This window comes from Astatotilapia calliptera, chromosome 3 (genome assembly GCF_964374335.1).
Source record: "Astatotilapia calliptera chromosome 3, fAstCal68.1, whole genome shotgun sequence".
In the NCBI taxonomy this organism is placed as follows: domain Eukaryota; kingdom Metazoa; phylum Chordata; class Actinopteri; order Cichliformes; family Cichlidae; genus Astatotilapia; species Astatotilapia calliptera.
In genome coordinates this window covers 12504671-12519952 of record NC_137424.1, presented here as the reverse complement: position 1 = coordinate 12519952, position 15282 = coordinate 12504671, and the positions used below count along the sequence as shown (strand labels likewise).

Here is a 15282-nt window from a genome sequence, read left to right as displayed (position 1 = left end):
ATTATGCGGGACCTACCCACTGCTTTTGACGAATTGATGTCGTTATGTATTAAGGTGGATGAGCGGCTACGAGCTCGTAGGCAAGCACGGAACTCCAGTTCCCAGGAGGCCGCAGGGCCGCGATGGGCGGAGGCTTCGGCCGATTACCGGTCCTCCCGGACATCAGGGGGCGCCGACGGAGAGGTACAGCCCATGCAAATCGGCAGCTCTCACCTAACTGCTGCAGAACGTCAGCGACGCATCACGGCCGGTGAGTGTCTGTATTGTGGTAATAAGGGACACATGATTGCCTCCTGTCCGTCGCGAGCAAAAGGCCGCGCCCGCCAGTGATGGTTGGAGTACTGGTGGGCGGTTTGAATCAGGATAAATCTCCTCCACGTTTAGCCCTGCCGGCTAAGCTTCTGGTCCATTCCGAGTGTCATTCACTTTCTGTGCTTATTGATTCTGGAGCAGAACAAAATTTCATTGACTCTGAACTAGCTAAACGACTCTGTGTGACTGTGGAGTCACTACCCCACGCCTTACGCGTCACGGCTTTATCAGGGCAGCGCCTCCCCGACATCACACACATCACTGAACCGCTCACCCTCACACTGTCTGGCAATCATTCGGAGGAGATTAGTTTTTTTGTTTTTCACTCCACTCAGACGCCGTTAGTTCTCGGTCATCCCTGGCTCCAGCAACACAACCCCACGATTAATTGGCAGAAAGGAGGCATTACGGGCTGGGGAGAGGAGTGTCATATGACTTGCCTTAAGGCTGCCGTACCTCCTAACAAATCTGTCACCGGCCCAGAGCCATCGCGGTCTTCCGACTTAGCAGATGTGCCGTCTGCTTACCACGATCTCGCTGAGGTGTTTCGGAAGGACCGAGCCCAGTCGCTGCCACCCCATCGGCCCTATGACTGCGCCATAGACCTGCTGCCGGGAGCTCCCTTACCAACCAGCCGCCTCTATAGCCTCTCGCTGCCGGAACGGGAGGCTATGGAGAAATATATAACTGAATCTCTCGCTGCCGGCATTATCCGGGCCTCTTCCTCACCCGTCGCAGCAGGTTTCTTCTTTGTGGAAAAGAAGGATAAGACCCTCCGACCCTGTATTGACTTTCGGGGACTCAATAACATTACGGTCAAGAATAAATATCCACTGCCCCTGCTCACCTCCGCTTTCGAACTTCTCCAGGGCGCCGTCATTTTCAGCAAGCTGGACTTGAGAAACGCTTACCACCTGGTCCGGATTCGGGATGGCGATGAATGGAAGACGGCGTTTAATACCCACCTTGGACATTTTGAGTATCTGGTCATGCCGTTCGGCCTCACTAACGCACCTGCAGTATTCCAGGCTCTGGTCAATGATGTTCTAAGGGACTTTATTAACCGATTTGTGTTTGTCTATCTAGACGACATTCTGATCTTCTCTTCCTCCCAGGCGGAACACGAGACCCAGGTCCGGCTGGTGCTGCAACGCCTTCTGGAGAACCGGCTGTTCGTCAAAAGCGAGAAATGTGAGTTTCATGTGCCCTCGGTTGCCTTCCTAGGGTACATAATCGAGCGGGGAGATCTTCGACCCGACCCTGTGAAAGTCAAGGCTGTTGTGAACTGGCCAGAACCAAACAACCGTCGCCAGTTGCAACGCTTCCTTGGCTTCGCTAACTTCTACAGGAGATTCATACGGGACTTTAGCAGGATTGCCTTACCATTAACTCAGTTAACCTCTCCCAAGCTTGCTTTTCAGTGGAGTGACGCTGTCCAATCAGCCTTTCAGGAGCTCAAGAAACGGTTTGCTTCAGCGCCCATCCTGGTCCAACCTGATACCACTCTTCAGTTCGTGGTAGAGGTCGACGCATCCGACTCAGGGGTGGGGGCCGTCCTTTCCCAACAGAGGGAAGGTAAGATGCACCCTTGTGCCTATTTTTCCCGTCGTCTCACCCCTGCAGAACGTAACTACGACGTGGGCGATCGGGAGCTCTTGGCGATTAAGCTCGCCCTGGAAGAATGGCGGCATTGGCTGGAGGGCACCACTCAACCCTTCGTGGTCTGGACCGATCACAAAAACCTGGCCTACCTTCAAACGGCGAAACGTCTGAACGCTCGACAGGCCAGATGGGCCCTGTTTTTCACCCGTTTTCACTTCTCAATCTGTCACGGTTTGCGGGGCAAGCCGTGTGGATTTGTAGTGAGGATCCAAAAGGCGGCAGCTCTGGTGCAGGTGAGTGTTTATTTACAGCAGTGGGTACAAACAGCAACAGGGTGTGAACATGAAACCGAAACCTAAACTGGGTAAACTAACACACAAACCAGGAATGACGGTGCAGGGAGGTCCGGGGAAATACATGCAGGGAGACCGAGGGGAAACAACACAGACGAACCAGCAACTACTATGACAGAAGACACAACTTAAATACACTCAGAGAACACAGGGGGATTACATACAGGTGGGGACACAGCTGGGAGTAATTAACATGACGAGACTAGGGAGGCAAACTGAAAACACTCACATAAGACACAGACCTTCACAATAAAACAGGAACTTACACATGAAAGGACACAAACTAAGAAACGCGGACTAGATACAGGAACACACGGGCAGAACAGAGTAAACACTAACCAGAGGAAGAACAGAACCAAAATCGCGAAGAGAAAACACAAAACGCTGGGTCAAAAGGACCCAGGATCATGACAGTACCCCCCCCCCCCCCCCCCCCCCTCAAAGGCTGGCTCCAGACAGCCCAACAAGAAACAAAACAGCCAGAAAAAACAGAAAACAACCCGACCAGGGCGGGTGGCGGGGGACCCAGGAAGGAGGGCTCGAAGCAAAACAAAACCGGAGCACCAGAAGGCCAAAAGACAAAAACAAAAAACGAGCCCAAAACCAAAAGAAACGAAGCACACCAAAACACAGGAAAAAAAACAGAGTCCAAAACAGAAGAGTTCAGGGGGCCGACAGCACAGGAGTCCAAAACAGTTCAGGGGGCCGGCCAGGGGGCCAACAGCACAGGAGTCCAAAACAGTTCGGGGGGCCGGCCAGGGGGCCGACAGCACAGGAGTCCAAAACAGTTCGGGGGGCCGACCGTGCGGACGGCAACGGCGGCGACGTGGATACAGTTCGGGAGGCCGGCCGTGCGGACGGCAACGGCGGCCACTCAGGCGATGGCGGTCCGGGGGCCGGCCGTGCGGAAGGCAACGGCGGCCACTCAGGCGATGGCGGTCCGGGGGCCGGCCGTGCGGAAGGCGACGGCGGCGACTCAGGCGATGGCGATCAGGGGGCTGGCCGCGCGGAAGGCAGCGGCGGCGCCCAAGTGTCAGGCGCACCGGCCGAGGCTTGGAGGGCACAGGACCAGGCGACGCTGAAGCAGAGGCAGGACCAGGCGATGCTGAAGCAGAGGCAGAGGCTGGCCCAGGCGTAGCAGAAGCACAGGCTGGACCAGGCGTAACAGAAGCACAGGCAGAGGCTGGACCAGGCGTAACAGAAGCACAGGCAGAGGCTGGACCAGGTGTAACAGAAGCACAGGCAGAGGCTGGACCAGGCGTAACAGAAGCACAGGCAGAGGCAGCTGGACCAGGCGTAGCAGAAGCACAGGCAGAGGCAGCTGGACCAGGCGTAGCAGAAGCACAGGCGGATGCAGCTGGACCAGGCGTAGCGGAAGCACAGGCGGATGCAGCTGGACCAGGCGTAGCAGAAGCACAGGCGGATGCAGCTGGACCAGGCGTAGCAGAAGCAGAGGCCGCAGGACCAGGCGTAGCAGAAGCAGAGGCCGCAGGACAAGGCGTAGCAGAAGACTCTGATGAGGCCGGACCAGACGAGGATGAAGACTCTGATGAGGCCGGACCAGACGAGGATGAAGACTCTGATGAGGCCGGACCAGGCGAGGACGAAGACTCGGATGAAGCCGGACCAGGCGAGGACGAAGACGAAGACTCGGATGAAGCTGAACCAGACGAGGACGAAGACTCGGATGAAGCTGAACCAGACGAGGACGAAGACTCGGATGAAGCTGGACCAGACGAGGACGAAGACTCGGATGAAGCTGGACCAGGCGACGCCGAAGCGGCCGCAGGTGGCGGCTGGACAGGCTCCTCGGGCCCTCCAGCGGAGACAGGAGGCTGAACGGGCCCCTCGGACCCTCCAGCCGACGAGGCATGAGGCTGGTGTGGTTCTTCGGAACCACCAGCTGACGAGGAAGGCTGCTGGACGGGCTCCTCGGGCCCCCCAGCAGAAACAGGAGACAAAGGCCGGAGCGGTCCGTCGGACCCTCCAGCGGAGACACGAGACGAAGGCCGGAGCAGTCCCTCGGACCCTCCAGCGGAAGCCATCACAAAGCCAGCAGGCATGGAGTCCACTGGCAGACATGAAGGAAATGGGTGCTGTGCTGAGCACTGGCCCTGCTCAGACAGCACTGACACGGGGCACTTCCCAGGTGGCTGCTTAAACTCCAGGGGTCCAGAATCAGCTGAGGACTGGGACCTAGCCTCTGGGGAAGCCCTGGAGCGGCAAACAGTGCCAATGGCGGCTGAATCATGAAAAGCACCTTGAGTAGGACTTAGGCTTTCTCCCTGCACGGAGTGAACGGGTGGAACCGGTAATGCTGGAGCCAGAGCTACTGGGGCCTGCGCTACAGGCGGCACTGGAGCTACTGGGGCCTGCGCTACAGGCGGCACTGGAGCTACTGGGGCCTGCGCTACAGGCGGCACTGGAGCTACTGGGGCCTGCGCTACAGGCGGCACTGGAGCTACTGGGGCCTGCGCTACAGGCGGCACTGGAGACCGAGCTGAGAGTGGCACTGGAGACTGAGCTGAGGGTGGCACTGGAGACGGAGCTGAGGGTGGCACTGGAGACGGGGGAGCTAACTGGGCTGAGAGTGGCTGCGCGGGAGCTAACTGGGCTGAGAGTGGCTGCGGGGGAGGTGATATGCTGTTCACAAAGTCATCTGCCGCACAGAACACCGCCCCTGAATGAACAGTCATACAGTCCGCAAATGGAAAACAGTCCTCACTCACCACAGCCGGCAAATTAGAAGTCCGAACGTCCAGCTGTGGGGTGGCGCACTTGCGGCGCGATCGGCGTCTCCTCCCCGCAGACGGCTCCGACGGGCCGGGCAAGATCGCATCCGGCGAGTCAGGCAGCGAGGCAGGAGTGGCTGAGAGAAGGTGGGGTGTGTGCCGGAGAAAAGCCTGTATGGTCGGAGGAAGTGAATTTAGTAGCCATGGCAGGCCGGAAAAGAGCCGTTGTAGCCGACCTTCCACGGCGCGGCGAAGCTCGTGCGGAGGATTCTCCAGCCACAGCCCGAGGAGGATCTCCACATTGTAGCCGATGTCATCCTGGAGCTCCTCGGACGGATTGACTGCCGCTGGGTCCATGGTGGCTGGTTCGTTCTGTCACGGTTTGCGGGGCAAGCCGTGTGGATTTGTAGTGAGGATCCAAAAGGCGGCAGCTCTGGTGCAGGTGAGTGTTTATTTACAGCAGTGGGTACAAACAGCAACAGGGTGTGAACATGAAACCGAAACCTAAACTGGGTAAACTAACACACAAACCAGGAATGACGGTGCAGGGAGGTCCGGGGAAATACATGCAGGGAGACCGAGGGGAAACAACACAGACGAACCAGCAACTACTATGACAGAAGACACAACTTAAATACACTCAGAGAACACAGGGGGATTACATACAGGTGGGGACACAGCTGGGAGTAATTAACATGACGAGACTAGGGAGGCAAACTGAAAACACTCACATAAGACACAGACCTTCACAATAAAACAGGAACTTACACATGAAAGGACACAAACTAAGAAACGCGGACTAGATACAGGAACACACGGGCAGAACAGAGTAAACACTAACCAGAGGAAGAACAGAACCAAAATCGCGAAGAGAAAACACAAAACGCTGGGTCAAAAGGACCCAGGATCATGACACAATCACCTACAGACCCGGTTCCCGAAATGTCAAGCCGGACGCTCTCTCCCGTCAGTTTTCCGCTGCTGACGAAAAGGCGGATCCGGATTCCATTCTGCCGGCAACCTGTACTATTGGGGTCATCACCTGGGAGATCGAGGCGGCCATCCGGGCGGCTCAGATAGCCGAACCGGATCCGGGAGGGGGGCCCGTCCACCGACTCTATGTTCCGCGCTCTGTCAGATCCCAGGTTCTGCAATGGGCTCACACGGCCCGGTTCTCATGCCACGCAGGGATACATCGCACCGTCAAGTTTCTCCAGCGGTACTTCTGGTGCCCACGCCTGCTCGCCACTCACGTCTTCCGCCTGCATGGGATCCCGGAAGACATAGTGTCCGACAGAGGGCCTCAATTTACTTCTCGGGTCTGGAAAGAGTTCTGCAACTCCCTGGGCGCAAAGGTCAGTCTATCCTCGGGTTATCATCCTCAGAGCAACGGCCAATCCGAGCGGGCCAACCAAGAACTGGAGACCGCCCTGCGCTGCGTCGCCTCCACCAATCAAACCATCTGGAGTGAGGAGTTGCCGTGGATCGAGTACGCCCATAACAGCTTGACTGCCTCTGCCACCGGCCGGTCTCCATTCGAAGCTTCCTTGGGATATCAGCCTCCTCTTTTTCCTGCTGTGGAAGGTGAGCACTCTGTACCCTCCGTCCAGGCTCATCTGCGCAGGTGTCGCAGAGTTTGGCGGGCAACTCAAGCGGCCCTACTGCGCACGAAGGAGAACAACAAACGCATCGCAGACCGGCACCGGACTCCAGCACCCGAATACTCTGTCGGCCAGAAGGTATGGCTTTCTACCCGCTTTGTTCCGGTCAGGACTGAATCTAAGAAACTTACACCCACCTTCATTGGCCCTTTTGAAATCTCCGCCTTGGTCAATCCTGTCTCTGTGAAGTTAAAACTCCCTCGCAATATGAGAATCCATGATGTTTTCCATGTTTCACAACTCAAACCTGTCCGCTCTAGTCCTCTGTGCCCTCCTTCCAGGCCCCCTCCTCCCGCCCGGCTCGTGGATGGCTTGCCGGCCTACTCCATCACTCGCATCATGGACTCTCGGCGCCGTGGGCGTGGCTGTCAGTATCTGGTTGACTGGGAGGGTTATGGCGTGGAGGAGCGCTCCTGGGTCCCTCGGGCGGCCGTTCTGGATGTGCCCATGCTCCGGGAGTTTCACTGCCTGCATCCGGACAAGCCTGGTGGGTCGCCGGGGGGCTCCCGTTGAGGGGGGGGGTACTGTCATGGTCTCCGCCCCTCGTCAGCTGACAGCCGTCAGGTGTTTTGTTTTTGTTTACCTTTCTCTCTCACCTCTGCTCTCCCTTTCTCTCTCGCCCTCTTCCATTCTCTCTTTCTCCTGCCGGGGCGGAGCTCAGTATGGGCTCCTGCCCCTGGCCTACGCACCTGGAGGTGATCAGCACATCTGCCGCTGATCATGAAAGATTGGAACCCTTCTTAAGAGGGCGAGTCTGCTCTACTCGTCGCTGGATCGTTGAGTCATCAGCGTCAGTCGTCCTGTATTTTGTAAAGTCAGTTTATGAGCATGTCTGAACCAGGAGACTAATGGTTTTTTTCTGCCTGTGCATAGATTGCCTCTGGACTTGTTCTTCCCCTGTGCCTGGCGACTGAACGGGAGCAAGAGAGATAAAGGAGAGGAGATGTGCTAGGACTGAATGGAAACTTTCCCTTCCTGGACTCCTGCCTCTTTCACTCCTGGACCCTGGAACCCCGGCCCCTTTTTCCTTTGACACTATTATGTGTATATATGAATTCCACTGTAGGAAACACTGTAAATAAATGCACCTTTTGAAGACACTAGTGGTCTGCGCGTGAGTCCGATCTACGAAACGTGACATTAGACCTTGTTTCATTGTAGGTGAAAGATTAGTTGATGAGATACATTCTAAGTAAGCACTGTAAAGAGTTAATCTAATGTCATGCCAGAAAAAGGAGTAAAATTCCACTGTTAGCCCATCAATACCTGGTGATTTGCCCCTGGGCATTTGTCCGATTGCCTTGTCCAGCTCTTCGATTGCAAGTTTACTCTCCATACGAACCTTTACATCCACATCCAATGTCCCATTAAGGCCTCTTAGACTTTCCAGAAACACAGTGCCATTCTCCATTGAATAGGTTGACTTGTAAAGGTTACTGTAAAAATGAAGTATTTCCACGTTTATTTTGTCATGGTCCTCAGTCAAAACCCCCTTGATATTCAGTGATTGGATCTTCTTATTTGATTGTCTGTATTTCTCTAAATTAAAAAAGTAGGAAGAGTTTTTCTCACCCTCCTCAATCCACCGGGCTCTTGAACGAACATAGGCACCATTGGCTTTCTCTAAGAACATTTTGTCTAGTTGAGATTGAAAAGTGTTTAGTTGTATATGTTCGTCCAGAGATAAATCCTGTTTGCAGCATAGCCTGTTAATTCTTTCTATAATGCTTTGTTGCTCCTGTCTTTTCTGTTTAGCAATGGATTTGCTAATTTGAATTGCTACCTGTTTAACTTGGAATTTAAACCATTCCCATTTGCTCACATGTGACATATCTAGTTTAACAATTTCTACAATTAAATTTCTCACTTCAAGGCAGAAGTTGTCATTATGCAGGAGGTTGTTGTTGAATTTCCAAATAAGGGATTGATATTTCACCTTGGTTAATGAAATGAATAAGGAAATCAAACAGTGATCAGTTAGAGGGGAAGCTGAGATTTCACACTTAGAAATGTTGTTGATCAAATTGTTAGAGACTAACCAGTAATCAATCCTGGAACACTGACCATTATTAGATGAATTAAACCAAGTAAATTGAGATACAGATGGATTTTTCAGCCTCCAAGCGTCACAGAGACTAACCTTGTTGACCAAATTAAGGATACTTTCATCGTAACTGTGGCATGAGGTCCTGGATGGAAGACGATCAACAGAGGGATCAGGAGCTAAGTTAAAGTCTCCCCCCACAACAACTTTGTCAACAAGATAGCTCAATTTCCATTGCTCTAACTGTTCGCAAAGGAAGGTTAGAAGTTTCTTATTCTGAGCTCTATTAGTATAACCATATACACACAGCAGAATGTATTTTGAACCATTAATCTCTGACACTATCATCAGCCAATGACCATCAGAATCACTTTTACAGTCTATGACATTTCCCGGAAACCTATTAAATAAAATCATCACTCCAGCTGAGTGAGACGTACCATGACTAAAGAAAACAGATTCACCCCACTGTGTTTTCCAGAACTTTGTGTCTGCCTCTGCCGAATGGGTCTCTTGTAGAAAGACACAATTAGCCTGTTGCTCCTTGCAAAAAAGAAAGATAGCCTTACGCTTCACAATGTTTCTTAGCCCCCTGACGTTCAAAGAAATAACAGATAACATATAACACTATTACAAAAGTATTGGGGAAAAAAAAGAAACTTAAGAAGACACGCAGGAACGAGCAGCTGTGTCCTGTATAAAAGAACTATTCAGTGCAATAACCCATAACAACCGGGAAATTTTTAATTAAATGACATGCTAAGCAATAGGCTTAATCAACAGCAGCATACCTGAGAGGTGAAAAAGGTCACACAAAAGAAAATCAGTTCGGGTCCACTCTTTGGTTATCAATCAGAGCGTAGCCGTCCTTCAAAAACGCTCTCTTTCCCTTACTCCTGGCGTCCTGGACCAGCGGCCACAGCTTCACTCGAGCCTCCCGATCTTCCTTGGAGAAGTCTTCCTTGAAGCGGATGTTCATCTCCATGCCTCGATTTCTTCCAGACGTCGTCCCGGACCGTTCTCATGCCAAACTGGATAATTATGGCTCTCGGGGACCCGGAAGATGCAGCGTTCCCCTTCTTTCCCAGCCGATGAACAGTATCAACAGTCTCTCTCAGTTTATCCACAGACAAGGGCACAACTCTGGTGAGAATCCCGATAACTGACTCTCTCGTGTTTTCATCATCTTTCTCAGGAAGACCAGTCAGCCTTAGGTTCCATCTCCTCTTATATCGAGCATGTTCCTCACAGGAGCTGCGCAGGGATTTGTTTTCTTTCTGCAGCTCACCAACTTTCTCCTGGAGTTCTACTATACTCTCTTTATTTTTTCTTATTTCCGCCGTGTTCATATCAATGCGCTTTTCAAACTCACGCAGCAACGCCGTCTGTTCATCCATCTTATGCTTTAACACATTGACTGCTTGCAAGATAGCTGCGGCGGTGTCCTCTTCCTCCAGCTGCTGCGCTCGCACCCCTCTTGCTTTCTTCGGGTTAGGGCTTTTCGTCGGAGTGTGAGCCCAGTTGATTCTGGAGTCATTGGAAGTTATGTCAGTGATCTCCAAATCTTGAATATCCTCCTCGTCACACGCCTCTCTCAACACCGAAGCGTTGTAGTCATGATCCATCGTGGTCATAGGACAAGTATCAAAATTAACCCCGGAAAAATTACAACTTAAAGCTGGTTTATAGTTAATTCTTCAGTGGCTGGTTGAAGTGCACAAAAAGCGCAAAAGACGGGTTATTGCTTTTAATAAATTCACAGTTTCAGGACAAAAGAAAGCCAAAAAAGTTCGGACGCCTGCAGTAAAGTTGCTGCACACTCCGCCATCTTGTTTCCTCCCCTGAGGGAAGAGGTCTCTCAGTCCTGACAATCCACATTTTTTTTAATTAATTTTTTTAAGGAACTTTATTTACAAACAACAGTATAACATACAAGGCACCATCATTAATCCGAATATGTAACATCCTCGGTTGAGCATTATTGCAAGAAAGAAAAGGAAGAAAAAAACAAACAAAAAAAAAATAAAAAAAAATAAACACAAAGCCAAAAGAGCTAGCACAAAAAGAAAGAACAGTCGTTGAAGGATTTGAACCAAAGGCAAAAAATAACATGAACAAAAAAGGGCAGTCAAGATTATAAATTAGGGAGGTTTCTTTTTTAACATAGATTAAACTCTTTAAATAAAACAACAAGTTTATGAGCTTTCTTGTTATTCACAAGTTTCAGCGATTTAGCCCAGAGTTTAAAGTCATTCAGCTATCTGTTTATACATGGTTTAGCTTTAAAGTATCTGCATTTCTGAATAAAAAAGATTTCCCATTAACAAAAACGTCCTAATCAACAGGTCGAAATCTGCATTCTCAGCAAGAATTCCAAACTTTATTACTGTCACCGTCAAATGTGGTAACTGAATTCTCCTGGACTGTAGTCAGCTCCACATGTCAGTCCAGAAGGAGTGCACTGATTCACAGTAGAAAAACAAGTGATCCAGACTTTCAATATCATTTTCACAAAATGTGCAGGCGTTCACATCTAAGTTTAATTTCCGTCTTAAGAATTCATTGGTTGGATAAACCTCATTAATGATTTTAAAGTGAACCTCTTTTACTTTAGGGGAAAGAGGAAGTGAAATATACTTTTTTCTTATCGCCTTAACCTCCATGGTCTCAAATTCTTTAAGGATAAAATTTCTTTTAACCGGATTAGGGCAAATTTCATTTATCAAAATATAACTGATCACTTTGTTTGTAAACCTGCTATCACCAAATTCAACTCCAGCTATGCAGAGCTGTTTGACAATCCACATTGATGGTACATGAGCATCTGGCTGCAGCCACAGGGGGGCGCCATATTGCGACCGGAAACACGTCACTTCAGTTAAATCGACTTTGACAGTGAAAACTAAATTGTATTTTTGTTACTATTGATGCTGCTGATAAATAAATTTGAGTCTAAGTGTTTTTTTAACAATCTGGGTTCATTGAAAAAAATCACCATCCCTTCAGCTTGTTCGTGGCCAAAAGTGTCCATGTGTTATGTTTTTGTTTCTTTGCTACTTTTTCTGCATAAAGTTTTTTCATAAATATAAAATAGTCATTACTTTTTACATTTTTAATCCTTCAAACACCCTTTTCTAGTACAATGCACTTGTTTGAAGACAACCTCAAAACTCACCATTTCATATACCAGCAGTGCTACTGGACATTATTGTACAGTGGTCCCTCACTGTAATGCGGTTCACCTTTCGCAGACTTGCTGTTTCGCTGATTTTTTTTTTCTTTAACGGCACATTGTGTTGTGCGTTCTGATTGCTGTAGACCATTGTCAATCAATCTAGTGCCGCGTATTTTTGTTTTAATTATTTAAAATTTTAACTGAAAATTTAAGCGAAGTAACGGTGCTGTTGATTCTCATGTTGGCAATGCTGATAATGTGGGTGATGACTGCGGTGAATGCAATCACGCACCATCCTCTACAGAATGGTTTGATGAAATTGGTGATATTGATGCCACACCTTCTGAAGGGCATTTTGACATTGATGAGCTTCTTTCACAATCTGTACTTTGGTATCAAGCAATCAACAGTGTTAATGACGACCTCCTGTTGTCACCTACTGTGCATTCTGATGCAACTGGTAGTCTTGATGTTGTGTCCTCTGCTGACCATTTTGACTCTCATGAGCATCCGCCTTCTCCTAGCAATGATTTTGATGCAGGTGTTGATGTATTAGATAATACGAATGAAAGTGACACTGTGCAGATTGGCGGCAGCAGTGGTGATGGCAGCGGTGGGGTTAGGAGTAGGGACATGCCTCATTTTAATTCCAGAGAACTGCGTCAGTGTCTTGATTTTAGAGAGACTGGTCTAGATAATCTGCAACAGGTTCCCTGCAGGGTGCGAGAGAGTTTAGCTAATTTAGGTAATTAAATGTAATTTAATTCAATTGACCAAGCCTTAGAAGATGCATGACATCTGTATAATCTGTATAATGACATCTGTATAATCCTCAAAATAGTAATAACAACCTGTGTTTTTGTCTGTGCTTGGCGCATGCTCTCAATGCTGAGGTGTCTGAGGATGAGAAACTACTCTGTGCAAAGCAGCTACACATTGATGCAGGGCTCGACCCCAGGCAGCAGGTTTCTTTCACCAATGTCAGCAGTTTTGAAAAACAGCTAAATGTTAAAATCGTTATTTTCCATCATACTGCAGGACGAAAACAGCTACAGTGTTTCAAAACACACGACACACCGCAGCCTCAAACCATATATATGTATTTACACGATGGTCATTATTATGTCATTGAAAGCACAACAGGGCTTTTTGGAGTTTACTATTTTTGTAATTATTGTTATAGTACATATCAGACTCCACTGTGCCACACATGTAGATTCAGATGCAATGTATGCTTTACACTGTGTCAAAACTACCCGTCACAGACTGTGAAATGTGCAGACTGTAAACGTGTCTGTAAGTCGCAGCATTGCTACCATCAGCACAAACTAGTAGAACCGGTACATAATCTAATACCGTGTGATCGTATGAAATACTGTGAAACATGTGGTACGGTATACAGGAAGTCAGACAAATCAGAACACAAATGTGCCCCAAGTGCATGTACACTCTGTGGAGAACGCCTGGTAGACACTGGCATGAATCACGAGTGTTTTCTTCAGCCTGCTGAAATGAAACAACCTCATGAAAAATACATAATATATGATTTTGAGACCCGGTATCATGACGGAAAGCATGAGGCCGTTTTTGTGTGCACAATGGATATGCATGGGAAAAAATTCTGTTTCAACACATTGAATTGTGTGTCTGCATTCGTTGGACACTACAGAAGGCCTAAATACCGTGGCTATACATTTATAGCCCATAATTCTTCGGGTTTTGACAGCTATATTCTCCTGGAATACCTCGTTAAACAGGGTATTGCTCCGGGTGTAACAATGAGAGGGAGTCGTGTCGTTCTAATGTATGACAAATCCTATGATCAGAGATGGATGGACTCATTTAGCTCTCTGCCCATGCGTTTGGCCAAAACACCTTCTGCCTTGGGATTCGAGGACCTTGAAAAAGGCTTCTTTCCACACACATTTAACACAAGGGCTGACGAATTCTATGTAGGTCCTTATCCTGCCCCGTCTTTTTACGGGTATGAAAAAATGTCAGAATTTGAAAAGGAGAAATTTATGGCGTGGTACAAGCCTGCCTGCGAGAAACCATTTGATTTACAGGCTGAAATGCGTAAGTACTGCATTAATGATGTCGAAGTGTTGAGAATGGCTTGTAAAATATACCGCGAGACCTTGATGGAGTGCACGCAGATTGATCCATTTTCACACGCCACCCTGGCATCATACTGCATGGGGATTTTCAAAACCTTGTTTCTTCCAAAAGACACCCTGGCATTGACTCATCATGGTGCGCATGTTGATCAGAATAAGACATTTTCAGACGTGTCTCTTGAATGGCTTCAATACGAAACAAAACATTGTTATCAAGCATGCTCTCAGAGGCGGCGAACAAAAAGTAGGACCTTATTTTGTGGATGGATTTGATGCTTCCAGCAGAACTGCATATGAATTCTTTGGGTGTTTCTATCACGGTTGTCTCCGCTGCTACCCGGAGAGTGATGTTAACCCTGCCGCCAAGCGGTCATATGGCGAGTTGTATCATGCAAGTTGTGAGAAGGTGAATGCTCTAAGAATGCATTATGGTCTTAATGTCGTGGTCATGTGGGGGTGTGATTGGTCATCATTAAAGTCGACTGATCAGTCAGTCAAGGACTTTATGCACAAATACAAAAAGCCTGAGCCTCTGGACCCTAGAGACGCGTTGTTTGGGGGGAGGACTAATGCGATGAAACTGTACCACAAGGTTGATGATGGTGGAGATGAAAAGATCAGATACTATGATTTTACAAGTCTTTACCCCACTGTTCAGTGCATGAAACATTATCCAATAGGTCACCCTCAGATCATATCCAATAATTTTGACAGAGTTGAAAATTATTTCTGGTTTGTTAAGTGCACTGTGCTTCCTCAAAGGGGTCTATTTCATCCTGTTCTGCCCTACAAGTGCCACAATAAGCTGATGTTTCCTCTCTGCAGAACGTGTGCTGAAGAGCAGCGCCAGCACAGTGATTGTGTGCATGCTGAGAGTGAGAGGCAACTGTCAGGTACTTGGGTTTCCTTTGAGCTTGAAAAGGCTATTGACAAAGGGTATTAGATTGTCTGCATCGCTGAAGTTTGGCACCTCCCTAATAAGACTGACACACTGTTTAAGCCGTATGTCAAAACAAAGAAAGAACAGTCGTTGAAGGATTTGAACCAAAGGCAAAAAATAACATGAACAAAAAAGGGCAGTCAAGATTATAAATTAGGGAGGTTTCTTTTTTAACATAGATTAAACTCTTTAAATAAAACAACAAGTTTATGAGCTTTCTTGTTATTCACAAGTTTCAGCGATTTAGCCCAGAGTTTAAAGTCATTCAGCCATCTGTTTATACATGGTTTAGCTTTAAAGTATCTGCATTTCTGAATAAAAAAGATTTCCCATTAACAAAAACGTC

The 15282-nt window shown here is 48.6% G+C and overlaps 2 protein-coding genes across 2 annotated transcripts in view; both read right to left on the bottom strand.

Annotated features, from left to right (window-relative positions):
• LOC145425170 (ribonuclease inhibitor-like) overlaps nt 1-15282 on the bottom strand; it is a 291209-nt gene that overhangs the window by 56979 nt on the left and 218948 nt on the right. The window lies entirely within an intron of this gene.
• Nucleotides 1-15282, bottom strand: part of LOC145425144 (NACHT, LRR and PYD domains-containing protein 12-like) — a 596587-nt gene that overhangs the window by 387183 nt on the left and 194122 nt on the right. The window lies entirely within an intron of this gene.